General features: G+C 36.2%; 1 protein-coding gene across 1 annotated transcript in view; it reads left to right on the forward strand.

Annotated features, from left to right (window-relative positions):
- The first annotated feature begins 762 nt into the window (after positions 1–762).
- SEMA3A (semaphorin 3A) overlaps positions 763–24,338 on the forward strand; it is a 535,675-nt gene continuing 512,099 nt past the window's right edge. Inside the window, exon 1 of the mRNA XM_060196315.1 lies at positions 763–987. The gene's annotated coding sequence lies outside the window, so the exon portion shown is untranslated. The remainder of the gene's footprint in view (positions 988–24,338) is intronic.

Below are 24,338 nucleotides of genomic sequence, written 5' to 3' on the forward strand. Positions count from 1 at the left end.
TTTTATGTGTATGAGATAATATACAGTATTCAGAAATAATCTACAGAGAACATTTTATACTAACAACCAACTTCACCCACAGTTTTTTTTTAAATGCACAATTGCAGAATGTCAGTCTGCCTGACAGTGTAAATCTCCTTAAAGCAAAATTCAGATTAAAAAGATAACCCTGGCTTATGTAGCAGAGTGAGGGATCTGTTTCAAATCCATCACGTTAACACTATCAGTAACCCACTATGACCCATGATTGAGTAGTTTAATTAAATTCATTCAGGAGCTAAGGGGAGGGTACTTCATTTAATCTTCCATTAATACTTAAAGTGAATATTATAAATATCTCTATAACTTATGTAGCTTGAACATCTTTCCTTTTTTTTTTTTAATTTTTATTGGATTTATTGTTTTCCTTGCCATAGAGCAATACCATTTGGGGATCTCTGGTTCCCAGGAGCATTAATGCTACCCCACTTCCAGAACTATAAAACAGAGGCCTGCTGTTTTAATCACGCCTCGCTCTCTCTCAATGTTGTTTGCGCCCTGGTACAACCCATCTGCCTTGAATCTAGTGCTCCACTGGGGCTGTACACATCTGCCAGCCAGACTACCTTCGTACACAATTACTCAATCCACCGTAAGGCTCTTTAATAGGAAACAAGTGTGACAACGGCAAGCCCCCCCCGCCTCTTTCTCTCTCTCTCCTCCTCCTTTTTAAACCAGAGTCAAATAGCTCTAATAGAGATGAAGCTTGATAGATCCGCCCAGGTGTAGGTGAAATGGTAGAGCCTCAGGGGAAATAGATGCTGTGCTCTTATGCTGAAGTTTAGCACTTTGTCCTGACTGGTTCTCTAGCAGCAGTGCGATGGGCTACTCCTTGTACACTTACAAAGTCAGCATGCTTCTTGCCGCTCACATTTATGCCTAATCCGGAGGGCAACCTGGAGCTAGGTAAAGGCTGCAGAAGTGTGTGGACAAAGGACACCGACTGCAGTAAGTGGAAACTTTATCTTTCCTTCTTTTTACTTGACAATTAATTAAGGTGTTTACTCTCAGGGAATCCTCTAAAGACTGTGCAAAAGTGAACCAGCAAAAAGCCTGTGTTCTTAACCCTGTGGATTTCCTCTGGTTTCATTTTGCACAGTGTCTTGGCACTGTCACTGAAGCTTAAACACTTTGTGAGTGACTTCCCATTCAGAAGGTCTCAGAACCCAAATGTGGTGTTAATAATATTGCTAATTCAATCCTGTAGGCTGGTATACTACCCGCGATTTCTGGGTAGAATATCCTTTATTACTGTCAAAAATGATGGTAGCAAGTGTTTTGTCATTGTTCTGAGAATAGAAAAAATTTCTTTGAGATGCAGATACTCTTAAAAATGGATTTCAACTTTTACTCATAGCTGAATCATTACATCATTATACACAGATTAATGCGAAGTGTTCGTAATTTTTGCTTAACAAATCTGTTTTGAAGCTATGACTTTTATAAAACAAGTGATCCTGAAAACTCATAAGGTAGAACCATGTTTTAGCAGCAATGATAATGAAGTTTTTAAAACAAACAACCAACAACAGTGTCTAATAGCTTAAGAAAAGATATTAAAACCAAGTGTAGGAAATCTCAGCTTTGACTTTTTAGTCTTTCATGCTTGGTATAAAGCAGCCTTCACATTGGGTTTACTTTGCATTTACTACTTTAGATTTACCATTAAACTATGTTTGAACTGGAAGTTCAGATTTGATCTAAGTACAGTTCTGTTCCTTGAACCCTCTACTCCGATATTTTACTTGGCTATGGGGAATCATTTTTACTACTGCAACATATATCACAAGTTGTGTTAACAAGCTAACTGTGGTGGATTTTTTTTTAGCTAGAATGTCATCCAATGTGAAAGAATGTGTTTGCTGTTCAGCTGTATGATGTTTCATGTAAGAAATAAATACATAGGACATATGCCTTGACAGAGATTCCACTTATAGTTTATAAAAATCAGTTCATCACATAGTACAAAAAGATGATAATATTTTAAAACCATGTAATAAAAATGTCAGCAAGTTCAATGTATCTGTAATCTAGACATTTTTTTATTTAAAAATTAATTTGGAATGCATTGTCATCTCCAAAGAATATATATATGTATGTATATATATGTATATATATATATATGCACATATATTTGCACATTGCACAGAAGCAGTCAAAGTTATGTAAAATGCTGTTGCATTTTGAATAATTCCCTGCTGGCCAATGTTTTGTTTTTTGTTTTCTAACTGTTATAGATGGTCATCATTGAAACTGATGGCTTAAAAGCCATGACGGTTGAATTCTGATGAGCCCTTTGTGTATATTCAGAAATGATTTAGCTTGGATAAAGTTGCTGCTATGAGAGGTTTAATTAATTACTGCTAGTTAAATATATTTCTTTAAGAATTGCATTTGACATTACTGATGGTGTAGTAAATGCAGTTTAAAAGTCATTCTTCATGAAATACTTTAACTGACAATTGTTGGCATTGAATAGCGGTCAATGTCTACCCCCTACAGGGAGAGAATCTAATTTCACTATGTCTTCCCAGTACATGAATACCACAGAGTACAGTTCACACATATGAATGCTGTAACCTTGTCAATGACTCCAACAAGTGCCCCTTAATGAAAAGGTCAGCACTGTGATTAATAAGAAACTGGTTTCAAAGACTAGATCCCACTTAAGTACTGCTTTTAGATTTGCTTCTTCTTGATTTACTTTTTGACTTGTCTTTCAAAGTGTAACAAAAACCAAGTGGTTTTATTCTGAACATTTTTTTAAAGAACATTGTGGTTGGTTTTACACAGTAAAAGTAGCAGCATATTGATTATTTTGTTTGGTAAAAAAAGAATATTTAAGTGTAAAAATCAAGTTAATTGTTCAAGGCATAGAATAATGAATAGGATTTTATTTTTCCTCCAAATAATTAGGATATGTATCCCGTGCTTAAGTTTCAGCTAATTTAATAAAGCTTTAAGAGGTGTTATGGAAGAGAAGTAAAATAATAGGTTTATCTTTCATGTACATTTCTATTAAGTGCTTCATTTTTGGACTGAATTAGAAGCAGAATAATTTCAGGTAGTCTGCTGCTGCTAGTTAGCAATTAGTTGAATACCTCAATGAATTTGTACCCATAATAATAGTCTATAACTCAATGGAATTAGGTACCTTTTATATTCACATTGATAAATGTAAAAACAGTGTTTACGGACTTGAACAGTGTTGTGCAGCTACTAAGAAATGGAACTTGGGTTCAGATGAACTTTTCCAAAGCACAGATATAACTTTCAACCACCACTACACTGATTTTCTTACTGACAAATTCACATTCAATGCAAGATTGTGTTTATCTCTAACCACCTTGTTAGGACTCTGTGAATTCTGAAGGGTTTCATGAGAGGAAATCAAATAATACAAACAATCAAATGTAAATGCCAATTAGTATGATTCCACTTCATTTATCATCAGCGTTCAGCACATTAAGATTTTCAGGGGCTTCGGGTGGTAGCGCAGCAGGTTAAGCGCATGTGGCACAAAGCGCAAGGACCGGCCTAAGGTTCTTGGTTTGAGCCCCAGGCTCCCCACCTGCAGGGGAGTTGCTTCACAGGTGGTGAAGCAGGTCTGCAGGTGTCTATCTTTCTCTCCCCCTCTTTGTCTTCCCCTCCACTCTTGATTTCTCTCTGTCCTATTCAACAACAAACAATATCAACAACAATGATAACCACAACAAGGCTACAACAACAGCAACAAAAGTGGGAAAAAAATGACCTCCAGGAGCAGTGGATTCATGGTGCAGGCACTGAGCCCCAGCAATAACCCTGGAGGCAAAAATAAAATTTTTTTTTTCCAAAGGTTTTTAAGAGTTGCATCTACAGATTTTTTTTTGTTACATCCCAGATATTTGAGGAAGAACAGGTCCTTCTAACCTCTCTCAATAGTTCTATTCCTATTCTATTAATATTAGGTCTCTGAGAAGACTTAGTACCCTCAGGGTATATACAGCCAAGTCACTGTTGACCTAAAAAGGAGTGACTAATTACAATGGCATCTCAAAGAAAGTCACTTTAAAAACTTCCCACCTCCTAGGTAGTGAGGAAAAAGAGCTCTCAGATACTCACCCTCAGTGATTTTCAAGCCTCGGTTATTCAATAGGACCATCTGGTTATTTATTTATTTATTAAAAGACTACCAATTGAAATTTCCTATTAGCTATGGTTATTATTTTTTTTTCTTATAACATAGCCTGGAAAACACCTCTTTGAAATATTTTATTTCTAGTACAAATTTTCCTAAGATCTGTGTGTGTATTTTTCTATATACAGAAATATTTTATCCACAAGACATACATTAGTAAATATGATTGAAAATAATTTTTTATCTTTTACAGAAAGAATAAAACCACACTATTCATAATAGAAACTCCTTTTATTTTATATCATAATTTTATTATATGGACTTATATATCTTGGAGGATAAAAATGGTCTACTTAGATTAAACATATTTTAAGTTATTTCCTAAGGTCCATATTATCATAATCCTAAACAAAGACATTGGTTCATTATTTTTTTGTCACAGGCCTATTGCTGGGGCTTTGTGCCTGCACTACTCCAACATACTTCCCAATGGCTTTCCCCATTTTTTCTTTCTTTTCATCTTCTTTTTCTACTTCCATTTTTTTCTTCTCTTTTTTTCTTTTTCTTTCTTTCTTTTTTTTTTTTTTTTTACACAAGTTGAGTAACAGAGACAAAGGAGAGAGGAGGGACAGAAAGATATATGCAGCACTGCTCCAAAAATTCCAGAAATAAGGACTAGGGGCTCAAACTCAGATCCTTGTACATGATCTACTGGGAAAGTCACTGCCCCTCTGTCCTTCTCCCTTTCCCCTTCCCCTTCCCCTTCCCCTTCCTCTTCCTCTTCCTCTTCCCCTTCCCCCTCCCCTCCCTTACCTTTCCCTCCCCACTCCTTTATTTCCCTCCCTTCACCTCCCCATCCCTTCCCTTACCCTCCCCTCCATTTCCCTTTCCCTTCCCTCTTCCCACCTTCTTTTTCCTTCCTTCCTTCCTTCCTTCCTTCCTTCCTTCCTTCCTTCCTTCCTTCCTTCCTTCCTGTCTTTCTTTCTTTCTTTCTTTCTTTCTTTCTTTCTTTCTTTCTTTCTTTCTTTCTTTCTTTCTTTCTTTTCTTCCAGAACAGTGCTCAGCTCTGGCTAATGATGGTACAGGGGACTAAATCTGAACTTCAGAGTCTCAGGCATGAAAGTTGTTTGCATAACCAAACATTGGTTACTTTAATGAATACAAAGGAAATTATGAAAGGCAAATAAAGTAAATATCCTCTTATCATATCATATCATATCATATCTCATTTGAAAATGTTACCAGTCCCAATATGTTTTGTTAAAAAGTAGACACAGGGTCAGCAAAATGGCTCTCCTGGATTGTTTACTGGATTTTTCATATGTATTACTAAGGTAAGAACCCAGTCCCCACTGCACTGGTAAAAACTTTGGTATGTTGGTATTTTCTCTCTTTCTCCCTCTCCATATGAAAAAAAAAAAAAATCCACTCAGAGTGGTAAGTTCCTTGTGATAAAAATTAATTACATATAGTTCTCATTTATAAAACTGTTCTTTTTTGTTTTTCTTATAGCCTAGATTTCACTGCTCAGAGATGACTTTTGCAGATAAGAGAGCCAAAGACACAAACAGAGAGAAGGAAGGATCCCATAGCACTTCCCCCAATATACTGTGGGCTGAACTTCAACATGGGGCTCTCTCTCTCTCTCTCTTTTTCTTTAATGTTTTTTTTTATTATCTTTACTTATTGGATAGAGACAGCCAAAAATTGAGAGGGAAGGGGGAAATATAGAGGAAGAGAGATAGAGAGACACCTGCAGCCCTGCTTCACGACTTGCAAAGCCTTTCCCCTGCAGGTGGAGACCAGGGGCTCCAACCTAGAACCTTGTGCATTTTAACATGTGTGCTCAACCAGTTTCCCCACCACCTAGCCCCTTCACATTGCTTTTATGTTTGAAGTGAAGTAGTAGGTATATCTAAAGCTGATAATTATTATGCATATTTTCGCTATGCTCATGTTTTCACTACTGTCTCTAGAGATAAAGAGAAACAGAGAAAAGGAATACCCCCACTGTACCAGAGCTTCCCTTTGGTGTTATAGATACTGGGGCTTGAACTGGAGTCTTAGGCATGGCAAGGCTTCTAATGGGGAATAAACTTTGTTTTTTCCTTCCTCAGTGTTGTATATTCAAATTTGGTTGAGAAAAGAGTGAATTGATTTGTGTTCTATTTTATACTTCCATTAAAAAGTTTTAGGTTTAAGCCATGTTTCTGCCCAGCTATATTCTTGAAAGTTCACAAGCTAGATCATTATTTTAATAGTGCAAAAATTTTCAGGCGTTCTACAGTTTATTACTCTTTATAAATCATGTTACTCATTGTATGTATATATTTTAGTATTGTTTTAAAATTTTTTAAATATTTTATTTATTTATTAATGAGAGGGATAGGAGAGAGAGAAAGAACCAGACATCACTCTGGTACATGTGCTGTCAGGGATTGAACTCAGGACTCATGCTTGAGAGACCAATGTTTTATCCACTGCACCACCTCCCAGACCACACATTTTAGCATTTGTAATTACATTTCATTATATTACATTTAAAATGCTTCATAAAGTGAATACTCAATATGATGTGAAAATGGGGAAGGGTGAAATTGGGTCTTTTTTTTTTAATTAGTAGTTTGTTTTCAACAGTTGGAGAATATTCACTGCAATTTGGGGGGGGCGTATTTTTAGGTGGGAGAATGTTGCAGATCTTTTTTGTATACTTGCTAGGATGAACATTTAGAAATTGTCCTAAGACAGAAAAGAAAACTGCAAAAATAATGAGTATATGACACTTTATGCAAGATTACAGACTTTTATTTATTTATTTTTAAAAATTTATTATTTATTTATTTATTCCCTTTTGTTGCCCTTGTTTTACTGTTATAGTTATTATTGTTGTTGTTGTTGTTGTTGTTGGATAGGACAGAGAGAAATGGAGAGAGGAGGGGGAAGACAGAGAGAGGGAGAGAAAGATAGACACCTGCAGACCAGCTTCACCGCCTGTGAAGCAACTCTCCTGCAGGTAGGGAGCCGGGGCTTGAACCGGGATCCTTACGCCTGTCCTTGTGCTTTGCGCCACCTGCGCTTAACCCACTGCGCTACAGCCCGACTCCCGACTACAGACTTTTAATGGGTTTTTAATGTACTCAAGGTTTAAATGTTTGATGTGTTACTATATAACACAGTAACTATAGATAATCATTTATGTTAAATTATATTTCAATAAAATGTCCTTAGAAACTCTTACCTGTACCTAAATTCTATTTAAATATAGGCTTAACTAATTCTTTCTTGGAACAAAGACTTCAAATCTTTTCCCAGTGGGGTCGGGAGGTAGCACAGCGGATTAAGTGTGCATGGCGCAAAGTGCAAAGGCTAGAACAAAAATTCCGGTTCAAACCCTGGCTTCCTACCTGAAGGAGGGTCGCTTCACAAGCGGTGAAGCAAATCTACAGGTGTCTATCCTTCTCTCCCCCTCTCTGTCTTCCTATCTTCTCTCAATTTCTCTCTGTCCTATTCAATAGCAACAACAACAAACAAAGGCAACAAAAGGGAAAAAATAGCCTCCAGGAGCAGTGGATTCATAGTGCAGGCATCGAGCCCCAGCAATAACCCTGGAGACAAAAAAAAAAAAAAATCCCAGTAATGAATTTATAGATGGATTCATGTTTGAGCATTTGTTCCTTAAAGTATTTCTTCTTTGTTCAATTTGAACAACTTCAGAAGTGAAGCAAAAGGTAACCACAAATCTTCATTTGATATCACATCTACAATACTAAATTTTAACTTTTTAAAATTTACACCAGGGTTATTGCTGGGGCTAGGTGCCTACACAACAAATCCACTGCTTCCAGGCTTCTGGTCGTTCTCTCTCTCTCACTTTCTCTCTGTCTGATAGGACAAAGAGAAATTGAAAGTGGAGGAGAAGAGAGAGAGGGTTAGAGGAGGATGGACACCAAAACATTGCTTCACTACTTGTGAAGCTTCTCTCTACATGTGGGGACTGGGGGCTTCAATCTGGGTTTTTGAAATATAGTCATGTGTACACTCAATCAAGTACATCATCTCCTGACCCCTAAAAGTACTAAATGCTCAAATAGCTTTGTCTTTGCCTTAGCTATTCAACCCTAATCAATGTTTGATGTGTGTAGAAAAGCAGGGATACTGTTAGTACTTAGTGTAAAACAATGTTTTTTATTACTATTGTTAGAAATGATGCCTTGGGGCTAGGTGGAGACATATCCCATAGAGTACAAACACATTACTTTGTGCAGAGACCCAGTTTCAAACCCTTACCCCCATCTACAGGAGGGGAAGTTTTACAATTAGTGAAGCAGTAACCGCAGGTCAGTCTCTCTCTCTCTCTTTCTCCCTTTCTATCTGCCCTTCCTGTCTCTATCAAAAGTAAAGTTAAAAAAAAGTAACAAAATTTACGTAGAAGAAGTCTTAAAATCACACAAAACATTGACAGAAAGCTAGTTTTGTTCCCATTTTCCCTATGAGATCATATATACATATATATAATTTAGTTTTTAACCAGAGCACTAGTCATCTGTGGCTTATAATGGTACTGGAGTATTGTGATACGTTAGTTGCTTTACGAAGGTATGAAAGACAGTTTATATATAAATGTGTGACTAAGTCTTCTAATTAGTTTTATTTCTATCATATATCCTACAGTAAGGACTTCATTAAATAAAATACAAGCTTAAAATTTTTTGTTCAAAGAACTTATTTTTTTTTGCCTCCAGTCAATGGGGCTCGGTGCCAGCCCTATGAATCCACTGCTCCAGGCTGCCATTTTTTTCTCTTCTCCCTCCACCCATTTTATTCTGTAGGGCAGAGAGAAATTGGCAGGGGTTGGGGCTAGGGGGAGAGAAACATTTGCAGACCTGCTTCACAGCTTGTGAAGTGCCCCCCCCACCCCTCAGGCAAGTGGGGAGCAAGGGCTCCCTTGCACGGGTTCTTGCACTTAGTGTTAAAAGAACACACAAATTAGCATTACTTTGATTTAATGCCCATTCTATATTCTTTTATATTTGCTTGAATAAGTAGATTCTCAACCCAACCTAGTCTCAGAAAGGATAGGAGAGAGGTGAGGTAAGGTACCACAGACTTTAGTAGGTCAACAACTTGGGTGCAAGCAGACAAGATGAAATAAGGCAGGTGCAGGAAACACCTGGCTTGAAAATCTCTCCCACCACCATAGCAACCAATATACTTGGTAACATCAGGGGCATAACTGTATGAATTCCTTAAGGCTCTTCCCAGTGAAAATAATCATCATACCCTGGGAAATCAGCATCAGGTATTTGCAATTTCCCCAGTCCCAATTCAATATAGCAATCAAGGATCATTTTAAAGCCAAATTTGTTTAACTGTCCTAATTTGTGCAGACACTCCTTTCATTATGTGTACATGGGTTCTTAAAACATTTCTAAATTAAATATTTCTATGAAACTAATTCTTTTCTTAAATGGGTATCACCCTTAAAATACTGAGGGCTCAATTTCTTCTTCTTTTTTAATTGAAGTTGCATTGTATTATATTTCAAATGTGTCAGGTGTGCATCAAAGTAATAAGTGACCAGAAAAACAGGGCCGAGACCGAAGGTTAAGGGGTAGGGCAGAAAGCATCATTTCTACTACAGGTAAAGTTTTATAGTTATAAATTGGCATTTTTAACTTTTATTAGGTTTTCATAGGAAAGGAGTTGAACACTTCTATAATTTCAAACTATCATGAGAAGGAGAACATATGTGTTAATCATTTATCTACAAGTAGTTAACATGAAATCTGACAGTAATTGTAAAGACATGCATAGCATATTTCTAATTTTGTCTACACAAGCATTCTGCATTTTGGTTTATACTTATGACAGAGATATCTGCTACTCTTTGTCACTCTGATTTTTCTTCCAAAAAATATCTTAAACATTTACTATTCTCACTGAGTCATTTAAAACTACTTACCTACACATAAACATTTTGAATGCCCTCAAAGAAACTAAATTCAATAGTTAAAATTTTCTTTGGAGTCTTACATCTTTTTATATGACTATATTCCAAAAGACTAAAATTCAGTCCATTATATAACAGTTTAACATGAATAAGTCTCCACAAATAATAATATTGAAGCATATTTCATGTTTAAGATACAAGTTCTAGAAAATTAGTGCCTTTCCCTTCCCATCTGTTGTAGGGATAACAACAACATCATATATGACCACAAATAAGTTAAATTTGTCTTGAAGGGAGGAGGAAACTGTGGCAGGAGTTTTAGTTTTAATAGAAGGAATCTAGGTAATTATTAGATTTTATGTGAGCTCTTAAACCTATACTCACCGTATTTAAGGATTGACTCCAATGTTTTTATTTTTGTTTTTCAAAAAAAAAGATAATTGAGATTGGGAAATTAGGCCAAACATAGAACAAAGGACATGTATTTCTGAGCCACTAAAAGCCCTAGATTCAATCCAAGGCACCATCATATGTCAGAGCTGAACAGTCATCAGGTTATCTTCCTTTCATTCTCTTTCATAAAATAATCTTTAAATAAAGTATGAGTTGGGAAGGTTCAATGAATTTCAGATGGATTTACTATTGATGTTATAATATGAATCATTGAATGCTTTTGTTGTTATCACTAGGGCTTTACTATACCAGTGCTGGTAAATTGTGCAGATGCAGTCACATCTGCCATGTTGTCCCCTCAGGCTACTGCTAGTTCCCTTGAGAGTTGGGACATTCTCGGAGTGCCTGTTTCGCCATGTTGTGCCCTCAGGGGATTGTCTATTTCCCCGCGATATGATATTTGGAGTGCTTTGGTCACTCCTCCCCCTTCCCATTCTCATGAGAGTTATTATCCTATCCTGGAGTGCTATGGTTACTCCTCCCCCTTCCCATTCTCGCAAAAGCTGCTCCTATAAAAGCCCCTCTTCTTCCGCACCTCATACTCTTGCCAGCGCTTCACTTCGGTGTTCAGATGCAGGAAAGGTTACTGTGTGAGGCGGCCATTTTCGCTACCTCCACGTGGCCCAACCTGCTTCTCTAGCACCCAACTCTGAGGTGCCAGTGCAAATAAAGATTTGTGTTCCCTCTTCGCTCTGGACCTCCTCTCTCTCTCCTCCGCGGCACACAGCAACATACCAGTATATATATATTAAGAGAGATAGAGGCTCCCAGCACCAAAGTTTCTTCCAATGCACTGAGGGCTGGACTCAAACTTGCATTATGTATATGGCATAAAAAATGAACTATCCAAGTGAGCTATTTTGCCAGTCCATGAGTTATTGGATCTTAAAAGAACTTCCTAAGAATTCCTAACACTGATATTTAAATGAATGTACACTACATGACAATTCTGATTGATTCTACCAGTTGCCTGTTTATAAATAGACATTAATCAGTCAGTAATTGTTTTAAAAAGTGTGCATTTGACACTGTATACTATCTTATAGTGAGGACAAAATTTATAAAAAAAACTTAATAATCATAAAGTTATAATTAGTAGAGAGGACATTTATTACCTTAATATTTTCAACTGTAAAATACAAAACTAAGGAAGGCAGGTAGTGGAACATTCAGTTAAGGGCACGTATCATCATGTGCTAGGATCTGCGTTCAAATCCTGGCTCGCTCCCCACCTGCATGCAGCTGTGAAGCAGGTCTGCAGGTGTCTATCTTTCTCTCTCCCCATCTGTCTCCCCTTTTCTCTAAATTTTTCTCTGTCCTGTCAAATTAAATATAACTACATAACTAAAAAAAATAAATAGTATACCAATTTTATAGTTTATTTTATTTTATTTTTAAATGTATACATATATTATTTCATGTATAAAAATAATATTGCTCAGCTTTAGCACATAAAACAATTTAACAACACACTTTATGTACATTTATTACTCTTATAAAGATATATTTGGTTTTTAAAATCATCTTATTTGTATGATATATTTAAGGTACTTAGAGACAAACTGACTGAATTAATAAATTCTTGGGTAATTAAATATCCTTGTTACATGAATATTTTAAAAAATAAGGGCATTGATTTAGTTAATTTTGCAGAATTCTGTTAAGTGCTTATCATGAATTAAGAAATTAAAATGAATTTCTTATTTTAAATAGAGACTAATTTGCCTTTTTCCTATTAAGGATGATTTTATTCTGTCAAGTTATAGAGCCTAGAATAAAATGGAGTCAATGCAATGTAATTAGCAGCAAATAGTGAACTCAATTTATCTTGAATTATGTTTAATTTGCAAAAACTATGGAACCATATTAAGAATGATATTACTTAAATAAATTAACAATTTACTGCAATTATTCCAATTCCTTTTTGAAATCAGAGCGATAAACCTTTAGAACATTTTTCAAAGATGTATGAAATACCTGTTAGATAGTTTTGTGTTATCTACTACATTTCTGAGAAAATGTTAAAATTTAGCCCCACTTGTGATTGACCCTCCTCGTAGGAACAAATGATTGATTGTTTATTTCAACAGTAAATCTCAATGTTATCTTAAAAGATTTTGAAAGTGGAGATGATAGATCACTGGGTAGAGGATGTGCCTTATTATGGTTAAGGCCTCTGTGTAAGGCTGGGTTTGATCCTCAACATATGGTAGCTTCATAAATAGAGGAGCTGTGCTGAGCTGCACAATGCACAAGCCACTCTCTGCCTGTCCCCTTCTGCTCTAGTGCTTTTTTAAAATTCTTTTTTATTGTGAGGTTAATGGTTTATAGTATAGTTGACACATGGGTACAACTTCTCACTTCATCAAAATAGGTGTCTGCAAAAAACTCTCACATGCCAAATTAGGTCTATCATCATGCACTTGGACTGGAAATTTTCCCTTCCTTTCATTTCTCTCTTTGCCTCCTTTCCTCAGAGACCTTTGTTTTGGTGCAATACACCAAACCAGTCCAGTTTTTTACTTTATTTTCTGCTTTCTGTTCTTATTTCTTAAGTTCTGCCCATTACTGAGGTCATCCCATATTCATCCTTCTATTTTTGACTTATCTCACCTAACATGATTCCTTCAAGCTCCATCAAGTATGAGGTGAAGAAGGTGACTTCATCAGTTTTAATAACTGAGAAGTATTCCATTGTGTATATATACCACAACTTTCTTTGCCACTCATCTGTTATTGGACAGTTAGGTTGCTTCCAAGTTTGGTTATTACAAATTGTGCTGCTATGAACATAGATCTACAGAGATCTTTTTGGATGGGTGTGCTTGTTTCCTTAGGGTATATCCCCAGAAGAGGAATTGCTAGGTCATAAAGTAGGGCCATTTCTAGCCTTCTGAGAGTTCTCCAGACTGCTGTCCACAGGAGGTGGGCCAATTAACATTCCCACCAGCATTAAACCTTTACCCCAACAATTCTCCAACATTTGTTGTTACTATACATTCTGATGTATGGCATTCAGAGGAGTGAAGTGGTATTTCACTTGTCATTTATTTTCATTTCTCTGATAAACGGTGACTTTGAGCATTTTTTTAATATGTCTTCTGTTTCTTTGGTTCTCTTATTTGATGAATATTCTGTCCATATTTCCTCCCCATTTTTGTATGGGATTGTTCGTTCTTTTTTTTTTTAATATTTATTTATTCCCTTTTGTTGCCCTTGTTGTTTTATTGTTGTTGTTGTTACTGATGTCATCGTTGTTGGATAGGACAGAGAGAAATGGAGAGAGGAGGGGAAGACAGAGAGGGGGAGAGAAAGACAGACACCTGCAGACCTGCTCCACTGCCTGTGAAGCGACTCCCCTGCAGGTGGGGAGCCAGGGCTCAACTGGGAGCCTTATGCTGGTCCTTGTGCTTTGTGCTACATGTGCTTAACCCACTGCGTTACGGATTGTTTGTTCTTTTGTTGCTGAATTTGGTGAGATCTTTGTATATTTTTGTTATTCTACTTTTATCTTAATAAAAAGGTAAATAATAATAGTAATAATTGAATCTGAAAGACCATTCAGCAGTATCTTGCACATTCATGACCATGAATTCATATCCTTGTGTTACATAAAAAATATTTATTTTGTTTACTTTTTTTTTTAAATACTAGAGCACTGCTCAGCTCTGGTTTATGATGGTGCAGTGGATTGAACCTGGGATTTTGGAGCCTCATGCACAGGAGTTTCTTCCATCACCATTATGCCATCCACCTTCGCTCACATAAAAATGTCTAGAAGATATTTGAAATATTTTTTTACTTTAATAAAGTTTGTTTCCACCTCATGAAACACAAGTCATTAATAATTGAGATACATAGAAAAGAAAATAGAACTACCTAAGACTAATGGGTCACTACAAAGTTGGATTTACCCTAGAATAGTTGCATTAGTGATTTTACAGTCTGGGTAGTGTGGGTAGAGCTTTCTTCACTTATAAAAGTGAAGATCTAGGGCGGTGGCGCAGTGGATTAAGCGCATGTGGCGCAAAGCGCAGGGACTGGCATAAGGATCCCGGTTCGAGCCCCCGGCTCCCCACCTGCAGGGGAGTTGCTTCACAGGCGGTGAAGAAGGTCTGCGGGTGTCTATCTTTCTCTCCCCTTCTCTGTCTTCCCCTCCTCTCTCCATTTCTCTCTGTCCTGTCCAACAACAAATTGCCTCAACAAGGGCAATAATAATAACCACAATGAAGCTACAATAAGGGCAACAAAAGGGGGGAAAAAAAGTGAACATCTATAGATCCTAAGGACATTTTAAGCAATAAACTCTTCTGAAACTCTTCCATTCCCTAGACAATTGTCTAGAATTTCACTTACTTTACCAGTAGATTCATATTCATAGTCTTCAGACTTACTTCTAAGTACCCCCGAAATCTTCATCTTTGGCTGAAAACAATTTTCTTTTAAATTTTATTTTAGTTTTTACCAGCAGGGTTATCACTGTGCACTGTGCTTGCAGGACAAATCCACTGCTCTTAGTTCCCTGCTCCCCCTTCTTTTTTCTTTTACTAGATAAGACAGAGAGAAATGTAAAGGGGAGGGGAAGAAAGAAAAGAAGAAAGAGGGACACTACACTACTTGAGAAGTTTACCATCCTGCAGGTGACAAGCAGTGATATGGATCTGGTTCCTTGTGCATGATAACTTGTAATCTTGTACAGGTGTACCACTCCCTTGCCCACAGCATTGTTTTCAACTTAGAAAACTCTTTGTTCCTAAACAGTCCCTATTCTTTGGCATTGCCTTTCTGCTTCTCAATAATTCCTAAATCAAAATGCTCATTCTCATGGTTGAACAATTACTTTAAGATTCTGGAAGGGATTAATCACAAACCTCATAGCCCCTTCCATGATAATCCCTTTTGGTTAAAGACATATTTTGGAGTGGCTGAAGTTTATTTCCTTTGAGTGTCCTGTAATTAGTAAGGTAAATATTTGGGAGGATATTTATATTTTAATAAAAGCATTGTTTTGATTCAAGAGGAGCTCTAGTTTTTCAGTTTAAGAAAAATCAAAGATATGAATTTCAGGCCAACGTCAAGCCCCCTTCTGGTTCTTGTCTGAGTTGCAATAATCTACTCCCTGGGGAGCACTGACCCAGGAAACTGCTCTCTGCACAGCACTTGTCAGTCAGGAGGATCAGGAAGAATCACAGCTCAATGTCAATTTTTCTTCATAATATGCTTATTTAAATTATCCAGCAGAGGAAACATTTTTTTAAATGAAGCCTTTAGATTCACTTTCAATGATTAAGCATTTCAAATCAGCTCTTCACTTACTCCACCTTTCCAGGTGTTCCTCCTCCTAGGCATGATTTCCTCTGAAATCAGATGAAAATCAGGGAAAGAGAAACTATAAAAAAGAAAAACAAAAGTAAACAAGACCTTAGCTGAATGTTACTAATTGAGTAGAGGTGAGACTGCTCCATGTATAAAGCATTGTTCCCAGTGGCTGCTGCAGAGGTGAACATTAATCTTCTTTTAGTAAATGCCATTTGTATAATTAATCATGTTGTCATTGGGGGGTTAGTGATACAGTTTGCCTTGGATAATGGCTCAGCCTTCTGCACTAGTCTAACTTCTCCCCTTGGTTTACACTGAATTCAGTTTGTGCAGGTTGTTCTTATTGATCTTGCCTTAAACTAATCTTGAGATTTTTGAATGTGAAAATTAAATGAAGAGATTATTCTTCACTATAATAAGAACTTTTTGCTAATTAAAATTGATAAGTTTCATGTGAGGTTGATGCAGCTGACAGAGTAGAAGGTAAGGTACAAGGTATTTTGACATGTTCATCTTGTTTAGATTGTATGTGTAATTTTTTAAAAAAGACTATAATATAGCGTTTTTTTGAAAACCACTTATTTAAAGCCAGAGTTTCCTTTTCCATTCTCTGAAATCTTAAGGAAGACAGTAGCTGCCTTTCTCTGAATTCTATAACCTATAGCATCTATTCTCTATGTTGTCTACTTGGCAGGTACCTATAGTGAAATATTTTTGTTAACTAGTTCTATACCCTGCTACACAGTATCTCAGACACATAAATTATGAGAAAGTAGGTGGTCAAAAAACACTGCTTGGCTAAAAATTGACTGTCCCACCCTATAAATGCACACTGAAGGGCATTTCCCTTCAGTCCCCATACCCCATTTGTGTTTTAATTGGCTATTAACTAGAACTGATTGATAGACATAGTTTTTTTTTTTTCAATAGAATTGGCAGCTATGTAAATATAGCACTTAACCTTAGGCACTCAGCCATTAACCTTAATCACTGTCCATTAACCTTACCACCCCAGGTTTCAAACTCCCCTTAAAACCCCCCAAAGCAAAACCCACTAAATGTATTTTTTAGCATGAAAAAGAATCTTATTCCAGTGGGTTTTTTTTGTTTGCTTGTTTTTTGTTCTGTGAGGGACTATCAACTTGTATTTTTTTAGAGAACATTTGACTTCATGTATGTATGTAGGTACTAATTAATTTTCCAGGAGTTCAGAGGAAGATGTAAATTTAGAAAAAAAAAAAAGTGAAGATGTCCATACTTGATAGGGATAGGAAGAAAGACTAGATAATGCCTTTTTTTAAGTACCATTTCATAAGGCTGATAATTAAGAGAACATCACGTGTAACTTTCTAATTATCCTTATAAATTTGTATAATATCATTATCTTCCTGTAGCTTTTTCTTAAATGTTATTAGATATTTCCCCAGAAATACCAGGGCAAACAACAACTACAAGAAGTGTAACTGAAATAATTTTGTCAAATGTCAGATAACAAGAGACAGGTAAATGAAATTTCCTTCTTTATTCATAGCATTGTAGATTTATTTTTGTCAGTATTCTTGTCCAGGTATAAGCGATTTTATTAACAATAGCACTCATTTCCATAATCCTTTGTATTCTACAAAATCTTATTTTTATCTTTTAGGTGCTTCACAGAAGCTACATAAAAATAACCATTCTATTAAAGACAAAATTTCAAGTGTCAATACATCTAATTATGTCTTTTTTTTTTTTTTAAATCTTTGTCTTCACCAAATTCTACACAAGCTATAAATGAAGTACAACCATTACAAAGTTTCGGAAAGTTTTGTGTAATTTTATATGCAGTTATGTTTTATGACCTGAATCTTTTGGGGATAATAGTAAGTCAGTGTGACATTCTCATTGTATTCTGATTACAAACCATTTTGTATTGAGGTGTAGTAGTGCAGGAGGGTGTTTGGGGTGTGGGAGGCAGAAAGAGCACCTTGCTGTATTCAGTAAAGCAACTTGATACTAATGGACTGATTATTTTTAGATTTGCTAAAGTGCTCAGTTTTGCTGCAAGTCCCAGAGGGAACTGACACTAGAAGGTGTGAGCAACTGAGGGCAGAGGAGAGTCTGCCTTACAATTGCATTTCAAGGTATATTTTAATGACTGTAAAATCTCTCTGGAAAAACAAACTAGTGTAACTTGAAGACTTCATCTCTGGAACAATGTTACCTCAACTTTGACTGGTTAGCTGTTCACTTGGAATTTACAATTACCTGCAAGAGGAAGAAGGTGATAATGAGGGAGGGGGCTTGGCAAATGAGTCCAGAAGAAACTCCAAAAGGCAAAATAAATCCAATATAGAACATGTGTTTTGAGAATTAAGTAATAGTTTCCACAGATACTATTTTCCTTATACTTACTTAACTCTAAACCCTTTTTTTTTTCTCATTCATGCATTCATTTATGACTATGGGGATCCTTTGGGGGGGGTGGAGAACAAAGATTCTGACTACACACTAATTAAATGCCTTTTATTTAGTAGAATACCTACTCCCAGCCCATATACACTGCTGTATTTAAGACATACAATGCCATTCTTTCATTAATATGATAAAATTATGCAAATATAACTGAATCTGAGCAGATTAATAATAGTAAAGGTATGTTCTTCATCTTTGAAGAATATTTTATCTAATACACTTATTCAGGTAAGTAACGTTGCTTGAATAACACTATTACTTCAGGTCATGTGTTTTTGAGAACTGATGTAAACATTAAGTTTTATTTTTAATTTATATTTTCTTTTTTTGTGAAAGTGTGATAGATTTTCTCTGTTTCACATTCAGAGAAACAACTAAAAATAAGATGAGAGGCACTCCTTTAAAATTTAGTGATAGTTATATACTATATTTGAGGTTGGATTATGGAAAACTAATAACAATGTCATATAGTTCACTGTAGCATTTGGCTAGGAATAAATAGTGTTAAATTATGTCTTCAGCTTTAAGAAAAAGTTGAATTAAATGGCAATACAATCAAGAGTAAATTAAGTCATGATGATTTTATATCATTTGTGCGTTTCACTAGATTTTCAGAAGCACAAAGTATCTGTCCTATTTCATTTTATTTTTAAGTTTACTGTACTACTATTGTGGTAGTTATACCTGGAAAATTCATGATTCTACTATGTTGTCGTTATTAAATAGCAACACAATATGCCCAGTGTTAGTAGAAAATGGAATCTTTGTTTCTTTGGAAGGGGTACCTGATATCTAACATGTATTAGGTATTCATGTTTTTTTGTTGTTGTTGTTGAATACTTGCTAGATTTCAAATTAACATTAGCAGTATAATTTAACACACCTAACATCAAGTTTTTCCAGTCTACTGCATTATTTTGCAGATTCTAACCTGGTGGTTGGCTCTATAGTTGGACAACAAAGGCATAATTAAAAGATTCTTGAACTTTTTTCACATTATTCCCGGGTTTGCTTGTTTGTTTATTTTGATAGGACAAAGAAATTGAGAGGGTTAAGAGAAGCAAGGAAGGGGAGTAGGGGGAGAGAGAGAGAGAGAGAGAGAGAGAGAGAGAGACTTATAGGACTGCTTCACCATTCATGAAGTTTCCCCCCTACAAATAGGCTTGAATCTGGATCCTTGCACAAGGTAATGTCTGTGCTCAACCTGTTTAGCCACCATTCATCTCCCTTGTCCTTAAGTTTCTAGGAAATATAAAACTTTTGAAAATCAAAGACTGACACCTTGAATATTAGACCTTTATTATAAATCTAGTTCTATTTGCATGTATTCACTAATGAAATTTAGCCTAGATTGGTATGGAAATAAATATTAAGTCTACCAGGATAATAAAAACAAGCCATAAAATGAATATTGAGATAATTTAAAGTAAACTACAAGGGCAGGGAGTATCTTGTAAGGATAAATGGGAAAGAACTATCTTGCTTTGATTCTGGTTCTAGGACAAGAATTAGTGCTACATAGTCAGGAGTTCTATAAGTAAACTCATATCTTAACAGCTAACAAAATATTTGCTGGCCACTTATCACTCACAAATTATTAGAGAAATATAAAGGAAATAGGGGTGCTTCCTCTTTCCCAATCACACCAACAGATTACATGTTATACGAATTTACTTCCTTAAAGATTTCTTGAAATTCATTCTGATCTTATTTTTTTCTGTAAGATAGTTCACAATGTCCAATACAACCCAATAAAGAAAGCCCCAACATCTATATGACTGACTTTTCTCACTGGAAAATTTTCAAATCTTAAGAGGAGGGAATTTAAGAAAATATCTATTTTAGATTGGGGTTTTAAACCCTAAAATAAGAAAGCAATAAACTACAGACATCCCCAAACCAACACCAGCAAACAGCATAACCAACATAACCCGTTCACTTTTAGACACACACACACACACACACACACACACACACACACAAAATGAGCAAACAAATATACAAGAAGACAGGAGGTTGAATGCAACCGATTAAGTACACATACTACTATGTAGGAAGACCAGTACAAGGGCCCAGACTGGGCTCCCTGTTTCCCAGCTGCAGTGGGGACACTATTTCAGGAGTGATGAAGGAGGTCTGCAGGTGTCTACATTTCTCTCTCCCTATCTTTCCCTCCCCCTTTCAATTTCTCTTTGTTCTACTGAATAAAAAAAGGGGGGGAGGGGATGACCAACAAGAGCAGTGGATTTGTAGTTCTGGCAAGAAGCCCCAGTGATAACCCTGGTGGCAATAAAAATAAAATAAAATAATAAATAAATAAATAAATAATGTAAGCATACTTAAAAAAAACTACAAAAGCAGAATGCCTTTCTAACAACTCCTCATTGCAAGGAAGTTTCAGATTAAATGCATGTAATTAAATTGCAGGGACTGTGAGAGGAGTTTGCTTATCCATCCAGGGCCCAACCACAACACTCCAGGGACTCAGCACTCCTGGGGGCAGGGGTGAGAACTCTGGCGCCTCCAGCCCATCTGAGGCCTTCTGGAGGAAAAATGATGTCATAGATGCTTCACTAATTTTTCTTTATCCTCTTTATTTCCTTCACTTTTCTTGTATATTTACTTACTTATTTAGTTTCCTTTCTTTCTAATTTCTCTTCACCTTTGATAATTTCTCTCACAGGTATCCAAAGCTTTCTAATTCTATTAAAGGGGGAAATTCTTTGGACCAAATATAAGCTTTCATTCCCCCTATTTTTTTGTATTTTATTTCAGTTTTGACTGTGGTTGGATTTTTTTTTTCCCCCAGAGTAAAAGTGATGGGGTGAGGATCATCACCTGTATTTGCTTTCTCTGGGGATGTGCTGGAAGATACTATTAATTAGCATTTTATGATGTGCTTCTCCTCTTCAGAGGAAACAAGCTATATAAATGCCAAATAGTAATAATGCACTTTCTTCTCTCCTTTGGGTTCTGGATGCACCAGCTCTCACCCTCCTGAGGGGTGGGGGGGTCACATTCCTCATTACATCTACCTAGAGGATAAAATGTCAAGTGTAAAAGTGGTACAAGGAGGAATAGCTCTACTCATTTCAAAATTGTTTTAAAAAAAAAAGAGCAGCTCTCTGCGTAAGTGTCAGAGGGGGAAAATGACCAGCCTCACTTCTGTACAACTCAAGTAGCAGAGTATTTAATGTGTGTTTCATACATAGCACTTTCATTGCCTGAGAAGCACACTCTCTTTTTAAGAATTAGTTTTGGATTCACTTGTCAAAAAAGCTCTGTTCACAATATGAGAAGGTCCCATTCTAGGTAACATTTCAGCATAATGTTATTTTTGTATTTATTTATTGTTTTGATATGACAGAAATTGAGAGGGGTGGCAAAGGGAGAAAGTGGGAGAACAATAGACACACACCTGCAGCATATTTTCACTAATTGTTAAGTTGCCCCAAGCTGGCCTGAACCCAGATCTTTGTGAATGGTTGCATATGCATTCAACATGTACCCAGCACCACAAATCCTGTTTTTGTCAAACACAAAATTTGCATCTTTTATCTTTTTTTCCTTTTGAAGTATAGGAAGACTGTTTCCTCCAGCAAGGAAAGTTTAGGTTTTAGCTCACTTACTTTTTTTCTTCATATCATTTAAGTACTATATTATAGTCAGAGAAATCAAACTGTCTTTGGCTCCAGATTTAGAGATAAGTAAGAGTTAGGATCTCCTACTTCCAAGCAGAAGAGACTGAAAGCCATTATTGCACAGATATATGGGCTTTGAACTGATATGATTTTCCAGCTAGATCCAGACATATAAATACAGGCATTTAGGTTTTCATTTGATTAAGGTGTGAAAAATGGAACTTTAATCATGCTTGTCCCCCCTCTCTCTCCATATATATATATATATGATCATGATTCTCTCTCTCTCTCTCTCTATATATATATATATATAGATAGATAGATATAGATATTCCAAGTTTCCACTTAAAAACTATGTTTAAGGGAGTCGGGCTGTAGTGCAGCGGGTTAAGCGCAGGTGGCGCAAAGCACAAGGACCGGCATAAGGATCCCGGTTCAAACCCCGGCTCCCCACCTGCAGGGGAGTCGCTTCACAGGCGGTGAAGCAGGTCTGCAGGTGTCTATCTTTCTCTCCTCCTCTCTGTCTTCCCCTCCTCTCTCCATTTCTCTCTGTCCTATCCAACAACGACAACAACAATAATAACTACAACAATAAAACAACAAGGGCAACAAAAGGGAATAAATAAATAAAATAAATACTTAAAAAAAAAAAACTATGTTTAAGGTAATTCCTCACTGGGGGACTTTATGACTTGAAATCACATTCTTAGTTTCTTTAATGTCTGAATGGTCACATATTTTTATTTCATGGCATTTAAAACATGTATTTTAGTTGAACATAAATATGAAATAATTAAAATTAATCCATGGATGTTATTTTAATCTTTACCAATTCTTTTTAATCCTATTATCTTTTTATTTTAATTTAATGTTGAAAAATAAAGTGATTAATCTCAAGATTAATGTCAAAGGCTTCAGAGAGAATAAGGGAATGAAAAGAATATTGACTAAATACCTAGGTATTGGATACTCTACCTAAGTGTGTGTGTGTGTGTGTGTGTGTGTGTGTGTGTGTATTTGTTTCCTTTAAAAAATAAGCTATGAAATATTTTATGCAGAAATCATCTCAGAGAGATTAAGTACTTTACTTACTTACTTACTTACTTATTTAGGTTCATAGCTCTAAAGTTGTGATTCATGCCTAGACATGACTTACCCAAATTCTAGGTTATTTGATGCAGGTATGCAGTATTCTTCCTATTACCACTATTACTTCTACTCTACATGTTATCACTGACTTATGTACCATTCTAAACTATTAAAAGCTGATGTCAACTTTATCATCTGGCATTTTGGGGAGAAAGGACTCATATCTCAGTGTAAATATGTTTTATAGTTACATTTTTAAATAAAATGTATCTCTATTTATTTATTGGATAGAGACAGAAAAATTGAGAGGCTAAAGGGAGATAGGGAGAGAGAGAGAGAGACAAGAGACACCTGCAGACCTGCTTCACCATTCATGAAGTTTTCCCCCTAGAGGCAGGGACTGGAGGCTAGAACCTGAGTCTTTGCACATTGTAACATGTGCGCTCAATCAGGTGCATCATGACCCTGCCCTGCTCTTTTTTCTAAAAATCTACCTGCAGTTATGGTCATATCCTTTGATAAAATATTATATAATTTGCCATGGAAGTTTAATAGTAGAATAATGACTTCTGATTGTCTTATATGATGCTTTTCACATATATGTTTACTTTAAAAAATTTTATTTATAAAAAGGAAACACTGACAAAAACCATAGGATAAGAGGAATACAACTCCACACAATTCCCGCCACTAGAACTCCATATCCCATATCCTCCCATGATAGCTTTCCTATTCTTTATCCTTCTGGGAGTATGGACCCAAGGGAATTCTGGGGTACAGAAGGTGGAAGGTCTGGCTTCTGTAATTGCTTAGCCACCAAACATGGGCATTGACAGGTTGAACCATTCTCCCAGCCTGTCTCACTCTTTCCCTAGTGGAGCAGGGATCTGGGGAGGTGGGGATCCATGACACATTGGTGGGGTCATTTGCCCAGGCTAGTCCGGTTGGCATCTGAAATCTGATGGCTGAAAAAAAGTTAACATAAAAAGCCAAATTGCTGACTCATCATGAACCTAAAGGCTGGAATATTGCAGATGAAGATTTGGGATCTCCGTTTTGAAAATAGCTTGTAGGTTTATTTTAGTTACATTCTAAAAGCCCATGAATATACTAGTATTTTCCTCAACTTGACATCTGATATGCAGGTGGACCCAAGTTATTGTCTGGGGAGATGATGTCATGGCTGGAAAAAGGGCTAGAAAGCTGGATAAGGGAAGATAGTAGCTCCCAAATATAGCTCCCAAATATGGGAAAAGTGTATGAATATTATTAA

The sequence above is a fragment of the Erinaceus europaeus genome, chromosome 8, assembly GCF_950295315.1.
Source record: "Erinaceus europaeus chromosome 8, mEriEur2.1, whole genome shotgun sequence".
Taxonomy (NCBI): Eukaryota; Metazoa; Chordata; class Mammalia; order Eulipotyphla; family Erinaceidae; genus Erinaceus; species Erinaceus europaeus.